Source organism: Ambystoma mexicanum, chromosome 4p (assembly GCF_040938575.1).
Source record: "Ambystoma mexicanum isolate Mex_15411 chromosome 4p, UKY_AmexF1_1, whole genome shotgun sequence".
NCBI lineage: Eukaryota > Metazoa > Chordata > Amphibia > Caudata > Ambystomatidae > Ambystoma > Ambystoma mexicanum.
This window is the reverse complement of record NC_090927.1, coordinates 795992052-796010099: the sequence shown is the minus strand read 5'-3', so window position 1 is coordinate 796010099 and position 18048 is coordinate 795992052.

Genomic DNA, 18048 nt, shown 5'->3' with positions numbered 1-18048 from the left:
GAGTAGCCCGGAAAACTTAGAAATAAAACGGCAGCTTTAAAAACGTTGTATTTATGTTTGCGGTCGCTTTTGAAGCGACCGCAAACATAAATACAACGTTATTGTGTTGGAAAACGCTGCGGTTTTTCTTTCCGAGTTTCTCAGGCTCCTCCGGCTCGGAGGAGCCTGAGAAACTCGGAAAGAAAAACTGCAGCGCTTTCCAACACAACCGCCCGAGAGCCCCAAATGGGAAAGCAGATTCAGGCAGAAACAACGCAGCATTTAGCATTTCTCATTTGGGTCTCTCGGGCTCCCCACGGGGAGCCCGAGAGCCCCAAATGGGAAATCAGCTGCAGGTAGAAACACTACGCGGCATATAAACATAACCGCGTGTGTTTCTGCCTGCTGTGGCTTTCACTTTGGGTCTCCGGTGCCACAGCAGGCAGAAACACACGCGGTTGTGTTGGAAAACGCTGCGGTTTTTCTTTCCAAGTTTCTCAGGCTCCTCCGAGGAGGAGCCTGAGAAACTTGGAAAGAAAAACCGCAGCGTTTTCCAACACAATAACGTTGTATTTATGTTTGCGGTCGCTTCAAAACAGCAGCTAGTGCTTATTTTTTAAAAAAAAAATAAATAGCACTTACCGAGATTCAGCTGCAGCTTTCCTGCTCTGGTCTCCGGTCCCCGTCCTCCGCCTACAGCACTAATGAAGGGAAAGCCACCCAGCGGTAGCCTTTGTTTACTACAGCTGGCTGGCTTTTCCTTCATTAGTGCCGCAAAAGCAAAAGCCAGCACAGGAGGGCCTCCATTTCACAAAATGGATGTGCCCATGTGCTTGCTTTTGCGAATTTTGAGCTTGAATAGCTCAAAATTTTACATAGGAAGTTTTAAAACGGAGAATGCTAGTATTTTTTTTTTATGTTGCCTATCTATTTTTTGAATAAAATTTTTTACTAGACCATCCCTTTAACCCAGGACTACAGCAACAAAGACACCGGATGAAAAGGTGTACATGCTCTGGCACTCTGTGTACTGGGCAGCAGGGAGAACAACCGACGTGCTCTGTCACTGCGGGCGAGGGGCAGGGGAGTTCTGGTCCTGGACCCAATGAGGTGTTTTATGGCACCGCCTGACAGGGTCGGACTGGGACAAGAAGTAGGCCCGGACACCCAAAAAAAGTGGCTCACCCCTCACCTCAAAAAAGTGTTCCACCTCTCGCCTCACGACCCTTGACCTCTGATGACATCACCAGAAGTGGTGTAATTTGACCCCACCCCAAAGTGACATCCCGGGAAGTGATGAAACACGATCTTTCACCCCTTAACACCCCTTGACAACCAGGAAGTGGCATCAAATAGCATTGTTCTTAAGTACACTATGAAAAATATGGTTATAATTTACATGGATATACATTTCATACAAGAATGGATCACCATATGTATCATTATTATCTGTGTGTATAGATACATAGTGTCAAATTACTGTGAATGCAAGCAGACATCCAAGGCCAAATGACAATATGTTATTGTACAGCACTTACGCTAAGCTCTTTTTTATAGAACAAATATGTATACAATATCACCCAACCTGTGTTGGTATTCATTTATCGACCTAAGAAGGATGAAAGGCTGAGATGGTCTTGCTGGGATTCAAACCTGCAGATCACACACACATCTCAGCAGCGAGCACTCAACCCACTGAGCTATCATATCGGCTATAGTAAAATGAGCAATTATTCTGTAGTGGATACCATTAAACTGGTAACTGAGATTTAACAGCAGACCAGTTAGGTTCATCTGCAAAATATTTGCTTTTTTCAAATCTTTTCTTTTTTTTTACGTTTTCTTTTTTCAAACAGTCCCAGGTGCGGGCAGACACCGGCCCCCACTCCCCAGGGACGATTTCGGCCCAGCCACAGGCCGAAAGACCGAGGGGCCAATCCAACCCTGCCGCAGGAATGAAACACACACATTTGGCATTGAGGTGAAGGCACAAGAGACACACACTCTGGGGGGGGATAAAAGCTATTATATGGCCACCACTTAAAATTGTGGGGGGGATTTGTAATGTCATACGCCCATACCTTCCAGCAGTCTGCATGGCATGGCACAGCCACATTTTGTGCAGTGTTGGGCCAGGTGATGGATGCCATCCTGCGTCATGTGCAACAACACATCTCACTGCCCACTACCCCATCCCAGCTGGATGCCATGAAGGCATGGTTCTATGCCATAGCACACATGCCAAATGTGACAGCAGCCCTGGACTGCACCCATGTTGCTTCAGTGGCACCCTGACCCATGAAGCAGTGTACAGAAACCACAAACACTACCACTCCCGCAAGGTGCAGGTGACCTGTGACCCCAGCCTCATCATCACCCACTGCTGTGCCCGCTACCCAGGTTCCACCCACAATTCCATGGAGCTACGGACCAGCACACTCCCAGGATACATGGAAAGGCACCATGGAGAACGGACGTGGATTGTGGGTGAGTACAACTGCCCGCATGCATGCACTGTGGTGCACCTGACAAATGGGGCGGGGAGTGGTTGTGGACGTGAACACCGACAAAGCATTGCATGATACATTTCTGCAAGAGTTTGACCAGCCCACATCACATACCAGCGTCACAGTACAGCCCGGGGAGCATGCACAGAGGGAGCATAAACATGTTGCACCCAACATGGGGGATGATCCCATGTATACACAGAGTAGGAATTGTAAATTCCAACATGCCTACAGGTACCAGAATGCAACACGCAAAAACAGCAATGACTACTAAATAAGTGCCACATAGAACCTCACAACAGCAACCCTGCCAGCAGCACTGACATGCACCCTTGTACACCTACCCCAATGGTGAGCCACTGCACCCAGAAGCTCTCATATTGCTGATAGTCGACCCAGCATGCCCCATGCACCAGAGTAATACACCCACACAGGACTACCACCATCACATGTCAGCGACAGACACAGCACGTAACACCAGTCTGTAGGGGACATCCATATAAGCGCAGCTGCCTTGGCTGGATCCCCAAACACTGCATGAGACAGCGTACAACCACTCACACAGCAGAAACTGCATATGCATTGAGTGCACCTTTGACATGCTGAAGGCACGTTTCTGCTGCCTTGATCGCACTGGAGTCACTGATGTACGCCCCTGAAAAAGTTGGCTGAATTGTGCTACTGTGTTGCACGTTGCACAATATCTGTATGCAGAGATAATTTTTGGCTACCTTGCCTCGGGTTCTCTCCTGTGACATTTTTGATGACTTACAGGTCCGGATGGGCTGCAGGAATGGGAGATATTTAATGGATTGTGTTTTTCAAAATGGCCACTGCAACACCCGTTCCAGCGATGACTCAATTTCCGCCAGTGCTAATAGCACTGAGATTGGTGGCAGTAGCGGTATTAGCACCGTTTTTTTTGTCGTAATAGCATTACTGCCAGAGTCAGGGGCGCGTTCACAGCAGGTTGTGATGCTGTACTAGTTGCGCTGCATGACCGGGCATTAACTCTATTTGCACTCGGCTGCATGATCTTCTCACACTGATATCACTGTGAGCAGGCATGCATGGCTACATTACACAGATTTACATGCTGCATACTTTGCAGTGCCCCCAAGCATATAGTTGCAATATACTTTGCCAGTATGGGGAACGGATGCACAGACAGGACTGTGAGGCTGTGGAAGGCAGGAATGGAGGATAAGGAATCAAGACGATTATGGGTGGGAACCACTTTGGATTAGTTCTGTAGTTTATATTTACGTGGCAAAGGTAATTGGAGCATACTTTGAGGCCTTAGCACAAGGTTACAAGGAACTGTAGAAGGAGAAGAACTAGAAGGGAATTCTAGTCCAAGATATGCTCTCGTCTTGGTCTCATGAAAAGCTGCTGTTAGCTGTACTGTTTATTCTTGCTTGTATTTCACATATCAAAACAAAAACGTTTTTTGGGCATATTTTCAGTTTTTGTGCATTCAGATAATCAGTGTCACCTTTTGGTTTACCAATGCATTTCGGACCAAGTCCGTCTTCAAGTCTAGGACACTGTGATTTACCAGTGAATGACAATATGCTCATTGATCCAATAGACAATAAACGAAAAGCAAAAACATTGGGCCTCATTCCGAGATTGGAGGTAGTCATGGCGCTATTTGCGCCATGACTGCCTCCAATAATGGTACCGGCACCGGTCTCATTCAATGGGGACTTACCGGTGTAGTCCGACCTTTGCGGGACCGGGAAGTCCCCATTGAAAAAACCATTCCCCATTCCCATTTGAGCCCCCATAGGGCTCAATGGGAATGGGGAAGTAGCTAAAAACGGTACCGCAATTTGCGGTACCGTTATTAGCTCTGAAGTCCCTTAGCGGGTCCTGTCCATAACGCCTGGTAAAACCAGGCGTTGAAGGAGGGACCCGCTAAGGGAACTCGTAGTAGGGCGGTAAAGGATTACCGGTATTCTTAACGGTGCCCGGTATCCCTTACCGCCCTACTCGTAATGCGGCCCATTGTGTTCATACTAAGTGGCCATCGGTATTATCAATGTGTGCATTCATCCAAATCACAAAAATAGGGAAATAATTGTTTACATACCATATCCAATTCAAATCAGTCAATAGGTCAAAAAGACATAAAACATAAAGGCAAACAATTTGTCTGTGTGTGATAAACATCAGTGCAAATACCAATGCCTAATTATGAGGCACTGTAGAATTTCTACAGTTTTTACGTGATTGGACAGCCGTGTGGCCCGGTATATGCAGAATTATCTGCAATAATCAGGGATAGAATTAATTTCTAGAATCCCTGAGACATCAGGCTGGAGCCAGGCCACGATCCCCTATATGGCCCCTAAGGGCATCTCCATCCTACCAGAGACCCACTTGGAGGCAGACCTGGCGCCGGTGGCGCCAAGCTTACACATGGCTCTAAGAATCACTTGGAATTGGACTTGTAATGTATTGTGGGCAAGATGGATGCCCCCACAGAACCCAGTTCCTTCAACTGAGTGAGCGGTCTAGCCTTTTGGGTGTGGTTCAACCCAGGGATACCTGAGATACCTGAAAGCTATTTAAACCACGCCCGGGCCGAGAAACACGCTTTGCATTCTTCTGCACCTGCAGCTTGACACTCACCGTGCTCGGGTCGGTCTCCTGAAGGCCTTCGCCTTTCCTCCGCATCCCGCGCTCCTGCAAGAACAAGAACAGCATTAATATTATACTTGCCTTGAAGAGTATCCAGCTTACATCCATCGCTCCTCCGGTCCTGTGGGCAGCTACAGCAGTGTAATCTCCATCTCAGCACACCACATCCTAGGGGAGGATAAACGAATGGAAGAAAAGACATTAGTAAGCATTCTTCATATCTTAGCTTACTCTAAAACTGTAAGAAGAGTCAAACGCTTACCTGAATTTAAGCCGCTCGGGGTAACTTCAGCTCCAGAGCATCCCATCGACCTGCAAGGGGAAAAAACATTCCAGGTTAGCACGAAAAGCATAAAGAGGCGCCGCACATTGCGCTTACTCACCGTACCTTATCCTCTCAGCCGCCAGCCACGCTGGAATATTGCAGCACCTGAAAGGGACACAGAGACAAACATTGGTCAATACAAAGAAGAGCGGGCAGCATCGCGCATCACGCTCTCACTCACCGTTAGTGCTCGGTTCCCCTCAGCAGCATGATGCCATCTCCGATCCCCTCCAACACCTTAGGGAGGAGAGACATGTTATAAAAGGGACAAGAGTCAAAAGGACAGTTCATAAGAATCATTCAACTTACCGGTCGGGCTGAAGTTACAGCAAGCCCAGTCCGTTGGGCCCGCGCCAGTGAAGCAACTAGGCAGCATAGAGCCTGCATCAGTCGATGCACCCCTGCAGCGAAGGACAGGACGGAGAGCGCGCTACACAAGAAAGCAAGGTGAGAAGTGGACAAAGGGGAAGGTTTGGTCCCCAGGGAAGAGGGGGTCAAGCAAGCAGAGACAATAGAGTTAAACTATGGAAATCCTGTGTTTCAGGCCCAGTCTCCAGTCGAACAGATCCCAGGGAAGGGTTTGAGGTCGTAGGAGGTCCAACAGGCTGAGTGGCGTCCCCGTGGATACCAGGTGAGCGTTACAGCTTTTTGTCATTCCAATGTCTTGCTATTGCCGAGTTGATGTTATTCGTCCTGATGCATGGCCTGTGCTTGTTCCATCATAGCTTTCCTTGGCGCTTGGATTGCCCAATGTACTATATGCCACATGGGCATTTAATGGTGTAGGTTATGTTGGGTGTATCGTATGTGGCATAGCTGTTGATTTTAATACTGTCACCTGTGCGTAGGTGGTCAATTGTGTCGCCTTCACTAACAAAGTTGCAGTTGCTGCAGTGGAGGTAAGGGAAAGTGCCCTTTCTTGATGTGAGTGGTTGTTTGATGTTAGGTCTGGTTTTAACTAGACGGTCTCTTAAGTTAGCACTCCTCTTATAAGCAAATATTGGTAATGCTGAGAACAGATGTTCGACCCTAGAATCGCTGGTCAAAGTCCTCCAATTTTTCTTAATTTCTGATTTTATCTGATTGCTCTGAATGGAGTAGCAGGATAGATACACAAGTGGTGTACTGGTCTTATTGGTTCCCTGATGTCTTGTGTCTTCACTTGATGGATTTGTGAGATGTGTTACGCTCACCTGGCTCCCACGGGGGCATCGATCTGAACTGGCCAGCTGTTGTTTCCACCAGTGAGACGCGTAGTGCCGAGATGATGGACTGGACTGGCCCACCCAGCTTTGTTTGTTTGACTCGTAGGAATATCCTTCTGTAATGGAGAAAGGGAATTAACCACCTGTGGAGTTCGAGCACTAACCCCACCTTCCCCTCTCCCGTAGTTCTTCCCACAGGTCACTTTTGGATTCCCTCTATGCTCTCACCTGATGGTTTGGAAAGATGAGCTCTCCATCCTGTTTCGAGCGCAGGGGCGCGTAGATGACCAGTTTCTTCACTGGCGTGGAGCAGTTGGGGAGTTCCAGAATGGTATTGACTCAAAGAATGCCGGCGAGACGCCGTAAGTCTGTAGTTCGTAAGAGTTCAAAACACGTCTGACCTTCACTCTGTCCAATTCCTTTTAGGTTGCTGTATTGCCCTTATGAAGAGTTCCACGTGGCAACCGGTAAGCTGCAGGTAAGGGTTTATATTATCCGGCTCAGTTCGATAAAATGGTGTCAATGTATAACATGTGGCTTTTCCCCCATTCAGGCGCTGATGTGGTATGAGGTCTTGGGGATTGATGCCTCCAGCGGTAAAACCAGGTAAGTCTATTGGGAAAAAATTGGTTTCCCCTTATTGCGCCTTGCTGTTCTGTTGTTTCCCCATAGGGGCCGGGGCACGGCGGAGATGCAGCGGAGGCTGCGCCGGCCCAAAATGAGGTAAGTACCCCCTGTGGTAAATCAGGTAAGTCTTGGGGGGTAGCTTGTACAGTCTTAGAGTATCCCCTTGGCTCACCTTGCTGTTTTTGTCTCCTAAGGTGTCGGAGAGCAGCCGCGAGATGGAGAAGAGTGTGATGGAATGCTGAAGTGCTGCAAGGCAGGTGAGTACAGCGCGGCGCTGCAGGATGCGAAGTAAGGCGTTTTTAAAGACTTCTTCTCCAGCTCCGTGGCGTGATGGATCAGGATTCAGGTAAGGATTAAAGGTAAAACTCCTTTTCTGACCTTTCCTCCTTCTTTCTTCTTGTTTCCAGGAGCTCCGGACTCGAGGCGGGCGTGACTGAAGACTGGAAGCTGCTCCAGGCACGGTGAGCGTTACGCTGCTGGATGCAGAATAACGCAAAGCGTGTGCTGCTGTCCGGGCGTGGTTTAAATAGCCTTGGAAGTAGTCCCAGGTAATTATTCTTCCACAGCCCCACCCGAGTAAAAAGTAGTCCCTTAGGTAAACTAGTCCCTCCTAAGCCTCATTTGGCGTGTGGCTTCTTGCAGCATGGTCTGCATCAGGTAAGTTTGCAGCATGGTCTGCATCAGGTAGGTTTCTACTATGAGCCTGGCGCCCATGGCACCAGGACTGACTCTATTCTTATGAGCCTGGCGCCATAGGCGCCAGGACTGCACCCAAACAGACCCTAGCTGGGGTTTTTGGGCTTGCTCCAAATGGCATGATGCCTGCTTCTGGGGTTGCTGGGGCTGGTCTGGTTTCCCGGGGGCAGGCATCATGACAGCACTCCCCCTCAAGTCCCCTCCTAAAGTCATTCCTCCCCTTGGCTTTGGTTTGTTTGGGAAATCATGGTGGAATTTCTTCACCAATTGAGGTGCATGCACGTGGTCACAAGGTTCCGAAGACCTTTCCTGTGGTCCGTAACCTTTCCAGTCGATTAGATAGAAGAGTTTTGACCTCACCCTTTTTGAGTCCAAGATGTTCTTAACTTCAAATTCGGGTTCCCTGTCTATGAGGATGGGATCTGGTGGTTTGGTTAGCCTTGTTCCTGGTTGCACTGGCTTCAAAAGTGACACGTGAAAGACGGGATGAATTCGCATATGAGCAGGTAGGTCCAACTTGACGGCACCGGGTTGATAATGGCCTTGATGGAGTAAGGTCCCAAATACCTAGGGTTAAAGGTCCGTGTTCCCTTGAGTGGTATGTGCTTAGTGGCCAACCATACTTGGTCCCCTATCTGGTATTGCGGTGCTTCACTTCTGTGCTGATCAGCATCTTTCTTGTATTTTTCCTTAGCTTTTCGTAAATGTGCAGTTGCTTCTTTAAAGGCTTGTGTAATAACCGCGTGGAGATGGTCCACCGCGGGCATCTCAAAGTGTTGGGGCGAATCAAGGTCCGAGGTTCGAGGATGGTGTCCATATATGGGCGGTCATTACAACCTTGGTGCTAAGTGCACCAACTTTACCACCATGGTGTAAACTACTATATGAGCAGGTAGGTCCAACTTGACGGCACCGGGGTGATAATGGCCTTGATGGAGTAACTACGTTTACACCATGGTGGATGGCGGATTTACCGCCCCATTCCAAGGTGAGTGGGACGGTAAATCCCCATTTCCCATTTTCCCTTCCCTATTCCCATTTTTGCCCCATAGGGCATAATGGGAGTGGGGAAGGCGCTAATTACGGCGCCCTAAATTACGGCGGCGTAATTAGCACCATGGCGGGTTAGCGCCATGCATTTTAACGCCTGCTAAAAGCAGGCGTTAAAATCAGAATCAGGCGTTAAGGGTTAACGGTGGCGTTAACCCTTAACGCCTGAGTTGTAATGAGGGCCATGGTATAAAAAGGACTTTGTCCAGTTCCCGAGTGTACAAAATTATCGTACGCATACTCAGCGATCCAAAGAATGTCTTTCCAATTACTCTCAGACTGATGTAGCATACAACGCAGGTATTGTTCAAGAGTCTGGTTGGTCCTCTCTGTTTGACCGTCGGTCTGAGGGTGGTGACTGGTCAAAAGCCTAACATCTATCTGCGCCAGTTGGCAACATTTTCTCCAAAAATGTGAAATGAATTGACTGCCCCGGTCCGAAATCAACACGGATGGAAATCCGTGTAGGCGAACTATGTTTTCAAGGAACTCTTTGGCCAGGGCTGAAGCTGAAGGTATTCCCTTTAAAGGAATAAAGTGGGCCATTTTGGAAAAAAGATCCACAATAACTAAAATGGTGTTAAAACCATTGTACGGGGGTGGATCCGTGATAAAGTCTAATGACAAGGTGTGCCAAGGAGTAGGTGGGCTGTCCAAAGGTTGTAATAGTCCAGCTGGTTTTTTCTTTTGACTTTTGTTTTGGGCGCAAATGCCACAAGACAGGACAAATAACTTAATGTCTTTTCGCCAGGTGGGCCACCAGAATTGTTTCTTGATTTTAGCTTCAGTTTTTGCAATACCAGGGTGTCCCTCCATTAAGGTATCATGGTAACGGGAAATGACTAGCTCTTGTAGTTCCTTTTGTGGCAGAAATAGCCGCCCTTGGTAATAAGGCAAATCATTGGTGACAGAGTATTCCGGGCCTTTCCTTGCCCAGTCCTCTAAGGCAATAGGATCAAAGAGTTGTTGGATCTTCCCCTGAATGTCCTCCAGTGACTGTACAGTTGTCATGCCAAGAATCCTCTGTTCGGGAATTATGGGTACGGGTTCTAGGGTAATTTCTGCTTCTCCCATCCCATTTCGGGACAAGGCGTCTGCTTTACCATTCTTACAACCTGGTCGATAGGTTATCACGAAATCAAACTCGGCGAAGAACAATGCCCAACAGAGTTGGTGCGAAGATTGGGCATTGGCTGTCTTTAGATATTGCAAGTTTCGGTGATCAGTGATGACCGTAATGGTATGCCTGGCACCAAGTAGATAGTGCCGCCAAGCCTTGAAGGCGGACTTGATGGCTAACAGCTCCTTGTCGGTAATGGCATAGTTTAATTCAGGAGCTGAAAACTTTCTAGACCAAAACGCCACTGGGTGAAGCTGGTTAGTTTCGGGGTCCTTTTGAGATAGGACAGCTCCCATGGCTAGACTGGATGCATCAGTTTCCACTATGTATGGGAGCTCAGGACGCGGGTGCCTTAATACAGGGGCAGATGTGAATTTCGCTTTTAATTCTTGGAAGGCGTTTTCGGCTTCTTCTGTCCACACAAAGCGTTTATTTTTTCGCAAGAGTGCTGTAATGGGATGTACAATGTGTGAAAAGTCTGGGATAAACCTGCGGTAGAAATTGGCAAAGCCAAGCATGCTTTGTACTCCTTTGACTGAACTTGGCGAAGGCCATTTAAGAATTGCGTCCACCTTACGCGTATCCATCCTGATCCCTCTCGGGGTCAGAATAAACCCAAGGAATCCCACTTCTGTGGCGTGAAAGACGCACTTTTCCAGTTTAGCATATAGTTTGTGCTGGCGTAACTTCTCTAGGACTGCTCGGACGTGTTTCACATGATCAGATTCTGATAAGGAGTATACTAGGATATCATCGATATAAACGACAACACAAACGTCGATAAGTTTTTGAAGGACATCATTCATGAAGAATTGGAAGGCTGCTGGTGCATTGCATAGTCCGAAAGGCATCACTTGGTACTCAAATAACCCGTACTTGGTGCGAAAAGCAGTTTTCCATTCATCGCCCTCTTTGACACGTACCAGATGATATGCCCCCCGAAGGTCCAGTTTAGTGTATATGCAAGCGTCCTTCACCTGGTCTAGTAGTTCAGGGATCAAAGGCAATGGGTATCGATTCTTAATGGTTATCTGGTTCAGTGCGCGGTAGTCTATGCACGTTCTAAGGTCACCTTCCTTTTTGGGCACGAAGAACAAAGCTGAAGATGCAGGGGACTTGGACGGTCGAATGAAACCATTAGCAAGGTACTGGTCTAAGTATTGGCGCAGGTGAAGGTTTTCAGGCTCCGCTCCTGCTGCAAGGGGGTTGTGCGTCGGGTATGAGATCTATTTGACAATCATACGATCTGTGAGGTGGTAAGGTGTATGCCTGTTCTTTTTGGAAGACGTCCTGAAAGTCTTGGTATTCTGCAGGTAATTGCACGGAGGCTGGGGTTACTGGGGCCAGGACTGCGTTTAGTGTTTTCTTTGGGTAACAGGTGTGCGCACATTCTGGGAAGGTTATTCTCTTCTCTCGCCAATCGATACAGGGATTATGTTTTTCCAACCAAGGTATCCCCAGTATTACTTGGAACTGTGGGGCCTTGATTAAATCAAACACCATAGCCTCTCGGTGCCCATCCTGACCCAGCAATGTCATCTCAGCGGTGGAATGAGTTACGGGCCCAGAGGCAATTTCCGTTCCATCTACTGTGGTGATGACATCTGAGGTGGTCTTTCGGGTGAGAGGTAGATTCATCCTGGAAGCCAATTCATAGTCCACATAGTTTCCTATGGCTCCGCTATCAACGTATGCTTTTACCGCGTGCATACATGATGGCTGCTCTGGATCTACTAGGACCATTGGTATGATGAAATGCGAGGTCTGAGTGTCCTTCTTCAAGCTTGGCAAGCAGACCTCTACGCTTGTCGGGCATGGTCGTTTCCCGAGTCAGGTTCCAAATGGTTTTTATCTGCTGCTCCTACAATCTTCTTGGGTGGTTTTACAGGGCAGTTCCGTAGAAAATGACCAGTAGTCCCGCAATATAGACACAATTGCATTTGCCGTCTTCTTTCTCTTTCTTTCTGAGTTAAGGGTCCTCTAACCCCTCTGATTTGCATGGGTTCTGAGGCATCTGTTCCCTTGGGACTAATGTGGGTTTTGACCAACACCCTATTCTCAAACTTGGCTTGATCAGCCTTTCTGTTTTGAAGTCTGTGATCTAACTGGACCACTAAGTCTATGTATTCGGCACAGTCTTGAGGTGGGTTCATGATTTGGGCCAAGACATCTTTGAGTTCTCCCCGAAGCCCTCGATGGAATAATGTGATTCGCTTTACTTCAGGCCATCTGGTTTCCACTATTAATCTGTTAAAGGTTGCAATGTAAAATAGAAGATCCTGATTACCCTGCCGCAAGGACAAAAGTTTGTTATCCAGGGCCTGTCCCTGGGAGTGTCAGGCGAATAGTCTTTCCATGCTTGTTTGAAAACCCTGGAAATCCCGAAGAATTGGGTCATCCTGATTGACTAGTGGAATGGACCAATCCGCTGCACTGCCGCTGAGATATGACAGTACAAAGGCTACCTTGGCTTGATCATTTGCGAAAACTCCAGGTCTGCATGAAAAGTGCAAGCGGCATTGATTCATAAATACAGCGAACCTTTTAGGGTCTCCGGCAAAACGTTCGGGCGGAGCCAATGGAACGGTTCCTGGTAGGTTTATGTGCACCGGGTTACTCGATGGTACAGGAGTTGGACTTGCACCGAGTCCTGGTAGGGGTGTTTGCCCAGCCTGGCTTTGCAATAGTTGTCTGGCCAGATCATCTGTTCGTTCTTTTGATACAATCAGTTCTCTCCTGAGGGCATTGGTTTCTTGGCAGGCGGAATGCACTTCGGCCCTCAGTTCCCTAATAATTGGGCCAACTGATCGGTTTCCGAGGTCTCCATAACGCCCAGGTGGGTATTTGTGGGTAGTCTTCGCGTTCTGTTACGCTCACCTGGCTCCCACGGGGGCGTCGATCTGAACTGGCCAGCTGTTGTTTCCACCAGTGAGACGCGTAGTGCCGAGATGATGGACTGGACTGGCCCACCCAGCTTTGTTTGTTTGACTCGTAGGAATATCCTTCTGTAATGGAGAAAGGGAATTAACCACCTGTGGAGTTCGAGCGCTAACCCCACCTTCCCCTCTCCCGTAGTTCTTCCCACAGGTCACTTTTGGATTCCCTCTGTGCTCTCACCTGATGGTTTGGAAAGATGAGCTCTCCATCCTGCTTCGAGCGCAGGGGCGCGTAGGTGACCAGTTTCTTCACTGGCGTGGAGGAGTTGGGGAGTTCCAGAACGGTATTGACTCAAAGAATGCCGGCGAGACGCCGTAAGTCTGTAGTTCGTAAGAGTTCAAAACACGTCTGACCTTCACTCTGTCCAATTCCTTTTAGGTTGCTGTATTGCCCTTATGAAGAGTTACATGTGGCAACCGGTAAGATGCAGGTAAGGGTTTATATTATCCGGCTCAGTTCGATAAAATGGTGTCAATGTATAACATGTGGCTTTTCCCCCATTCAGGCGCTGATGTGGTATGAGGTCTTGGGGATTGATGCCTCCAGCGGTAAAACCAGGTAAGTCTATTGGGAAAAAATCGGTTTCCCCTTATTGCGCCCTGCTGTTCTGTTGTTTCCCCATAGGGGCCGGGGCACGGCGGAGATGCAGCGGAGGCTGCGCCGGCCCGAAATGAGGTAAGTACCCACTGTGGTAAATCAGGTAAGTCTTGGGGGGTAGCTTGTACAGTCTTAGAGTATCCCCTTGGCTCATCTTGCTGTTTTTGTCTCCTTAGGCGTCGGAGAGCGGCCGCGAGATGGAGAAGAGTGTGATGGAATGCTGAAGTGCTGCAAGGCAGGTGAGTACAGCGCGGCGCTGCAGGATGCGAAGTAAGGCGTTTTTAAAGACTTCTTCTCCAGCTCTGTGGCGTGATGGATCAGGATTCAGGTAAGGATTAAAGGTAAAACTCCTGTTCTGACCTTTCCTCATTCTTTCTTCTTGTTTCCAGGAGCTCCTGACTCGAGGCGGGCATGGCTGAAGACTGGAAGCTGCTGCAGGCATGGTGAGCGTTACACTGCTGGATGCAGAATAACGCGAAGTGTGTGCTGCTGTCCGGGCGTGGTTTAAATAGCCTTGGAAGTAGTCCCAGGTAAGTATTCTTCCAGAGACCCACCCGAGTAAAAAGTAGTCCCTTAGGTAAAATAGTCCCTCCTAAGCCTCATTTGGCTTGTGGCTTCTTGCAGCATGGTCTGCATCAGGTAAGTTTGCAGCATGGTCTGCATCAGGTAGGTTTTCTACTATGAGCCTGGCGCCCATGGCACCAGGACTGACTCTATTCTTATGAGCCTGGCGCCATAGGCGCCAGGACTGCACCCAAACAGACCCTAGCTGGGGTTTTTGGGCTTGCTCCAAATGGCATGATGCCTGCTTCTGGGGTTGCTGGGCCTGGTCTGGTTTCCCGGGGGCAGGCATCATGACAAGATGTTCTTTTGCTGCTTGCACCTCATCTGTCTTATAGCCCCAGGCTAGACATTTTTCTCCCATGTTCTCAATTTCTTTCTCATATTCCGTTGGTCGTTCACAATTCTCTTTACTCGTAGCATTTGATTAAATGGTAAGTTTTTTTATCAGCCTAGGATGATTAAAGCTTAATTTGTGCAGAAGATTGTTCCGGTCTGTTTCTTTGCGAAAGAGGTTGGTTAGGTATTTGTCTTGTTGTAGCTTTATTGATACATCCAAGAAATGTATCTCTTGGCCGGAAGATTCATTGGAGAATTGGATCCTTGGGTTGATGGTGTTCAGGTATTCAAAGTATCCTTTAAGACTTTCTTGGGTTCCTATTCAGATTCCAAAAATGTTGTTGATTTAACCCACCTATAGTGAGATATAGTTACACCATACGCGATGGTCCAAAATATGTTCCTTCTCGAATTTGTGCATAAAGCAGTTGGCATAAGTGCGGGCCATGGTGGCCCCCATCGAAGTGCCAGTGTTTTGCAGGTAAAAGTTGTTCTTGTATTGAAAATATGAATTGACGGATATGAACTGGAGAAGAACCAGAATAAATTATTTGACTGCTCTGATTTCCCCTTCATTGAGGAGTATCCATTCTATTGCATTCAAGTCAGGTCATGCGGGATGGAGGTCTAAAGACTTTTGACATCGATAGTGAACATGATCGAGTCCTTGATATATTGAGCTTTGTTAAGTTGTTCAAGAAAACGTGTTGTGTCTTTAATATATGTGATAGTCTTGGCCGGTGTCTTCCTCTGCCTGCTGCTGTACAGTTTGTCACTGTGTGCCACAACCTCATCAGTGAGGGCCACCAATTTACCCTCCCTGAACTTTGGTTTGCGGAGATGATGTTTGGCCACCTTACCTCGGGTTCTCTCCTGTGACATTTTTGATGACTTACAGGTCTGGATGGGCTGCAGGAAGGGGAGACATTATAGATTGTGTTTTACAAAATGGCCACTGCAACACCCATTCCAGCAATGACGCAATTTCTGCCAGCGCTAATAGCACCAAGATTGGTGGAAATAGCACTATTATCACAGTTTTTTTTCAGTCATAATAGCATTACTGCCGGAGTCAGGGGCGCATTAACACCAGGTTGTGATGCTGCACTAGTTGCACCACACGACCGGCATTAACTCTATTTGCGCCCGGCTGCATGATCTTCTCACACTGATTATCACTGTGAGCATTACACAGATTTACATGCTGCATACTTTGCAGTGGTCCAAGCATATAGTTGCAATATACTTGCCACTATGAGGAATGGGCAGGAATGGAGGATAAGTCATACCGCCCTGTCTTATACTGACAGCAGTTGACCATTGTGACTGTGCCCATAGGCGTATTCATGACGAGGCCTGGAGCTGCATTTTATTTTCAATACTGGTTGTCATTTTTTTAATACAAAGCAATTTTGTTTCTCTGAGTCGGGTTGATCTACAACACTGGGATTAATTTTGAGCTGTTAGTATTCATTTCACTCTTACAGTTAGCCAAATTTGTATATATGCTTGCTGTTTACAGAAACTTTATTGTTATGGTGATTTATTTTTTATTTTTTTAAAGGAAACGCGTACCAAACTCAGCACGCATTAGGTATTTAGTGATTCAGCCATAGAACTCTCACAGACATATTTGACAGATATAAAGATTTTTGGTCATTATTATCTTCCCAAAATGCTCTTTAATATGCAAAACAGCCAAAACCTCATTGGTTTGATTGGTGCCACGTCACATTATCTTTTAATCAATGCACACATACACTGCGTTTAACAATCACTTTTATATTCAAATACAAAACATGCATTTTTTAAACTGTTGCAAAAATGAGGGTGTTCGCCTCTGAAAATGAAAGGTTAATAATGATGCAAAATATTACAATATTAAACGCATGCCTATGCTTAAGTCAAGCATAGAGTTCCCACAGGTGGCAGTAAAATGATGTTCTGAAGGAAGCACTAATTCCCCTTCCGGCCCCAGATTTCAGAGGCCTGTGACTGCCCAAAAGGTGCAAGCATGAAACAAGTCATAATGAAGTTAAAATGGCAAAGAGTATATCTGAATGCGCAAGTGCATCAAGATTCCTGTGAAAGGATACCCAAAGCCATAGAAGAGTGAGAACAAAAACTGTGTGCCAAAGGTACACAGTGTTTCACCGCTGTGAAGGTCTCCCGTAATGATATCCAGTCAGCCATCTTTACAAAAGCTACTCAGTGCTAAGCAGGAAAATGGCATCCCTGCTGGGTTTATCATGTGTCTTTGATGACGTTCTGCTGCACGCTCAGTACTACCAGGAGAACCAAGTGCAAAGTATGTCACACAATGCATAACTGTGATGTTTATAAGTAATCTTTACATTAATTATCATTTAAATACAACATAGGACTTGGACGGTGAAACAGTACTTCAAACGACAGCAGGACATATACATCTATACCCACACATCTCAAAATGTTCCTGTGTATTGTATAGTCCAACCAACTCTACAGAGTTAACAAACATTTTAAATTACCTTAAACGCGAGCTGACAAAACCCATAGCCTAAACCACACCCGCAAAGGTAATATTGTACTGGAACCACCGATCCGTTGCTCATTTTTACTCTTGGGGTGTTGGGTATTTTGAACAATTGCACAATCAGCAATGATGTAAACTGTATGTACCACTTCATTTGTTATAAAAGGTCCCTGCATTGTGCAGCTACGAGGAATGCTGTTGCTTCCCACACATGAATGTTCAGGGTCACCCTTATCTAGAAATCCACGGTGGAATGCACAGCCAAATATTCCAAGAACGTTCTCCATCTGTCTTTACTCTACTGAGGTGTTTATGTCCAGGCAGCGTTTACAAACTTCACGTGTGACTTTGACATATTTTAATTGTGTTTCAGCACAATGGATTGGAGGTGCATTATCTGCAGCAGGTAACTTGCCTTATTTCCATTTTGCCCCCAGCTCACTCCAGAGCTGTACCCATGAGCAGGGGGTCAAGTCATTTTTATTGAACATTTCTATAGGATGCGCCTGTGCCGCTTGCATGTATTTGATATGTAAGCTTTACCATTTGACACGACACGATGTAGCGATGTAGTTATGCTGCATTAACATTAAAATCAGTATAGGCGCTTCTTGTAGAGTGACATCAGGCAATTTGTGAGAAACCAGATATTAGCATTGAAACCAAAATTCCTCGTTCTAAGCTTCCCTCACTTGTGTCCAGTTGGCAGGCAGCTTATGTTCTTATCACTTCCACTAAAAGATTGTTTTCGGACCTAATTGAAAGTAGACAATTAGCCGTGACAATTACTGCTAGTGCACCCGACTGTAGAACATACTGCCTTCTCCAAATCTTGGGTAGCAGAGATCTAAAAACACTCTTTCAACTAACATAACATAGAAGATAAAAGGCTTGAATCAATATGATAGGTTGTTTATAATGATATGATAGGTTATTTATAACGC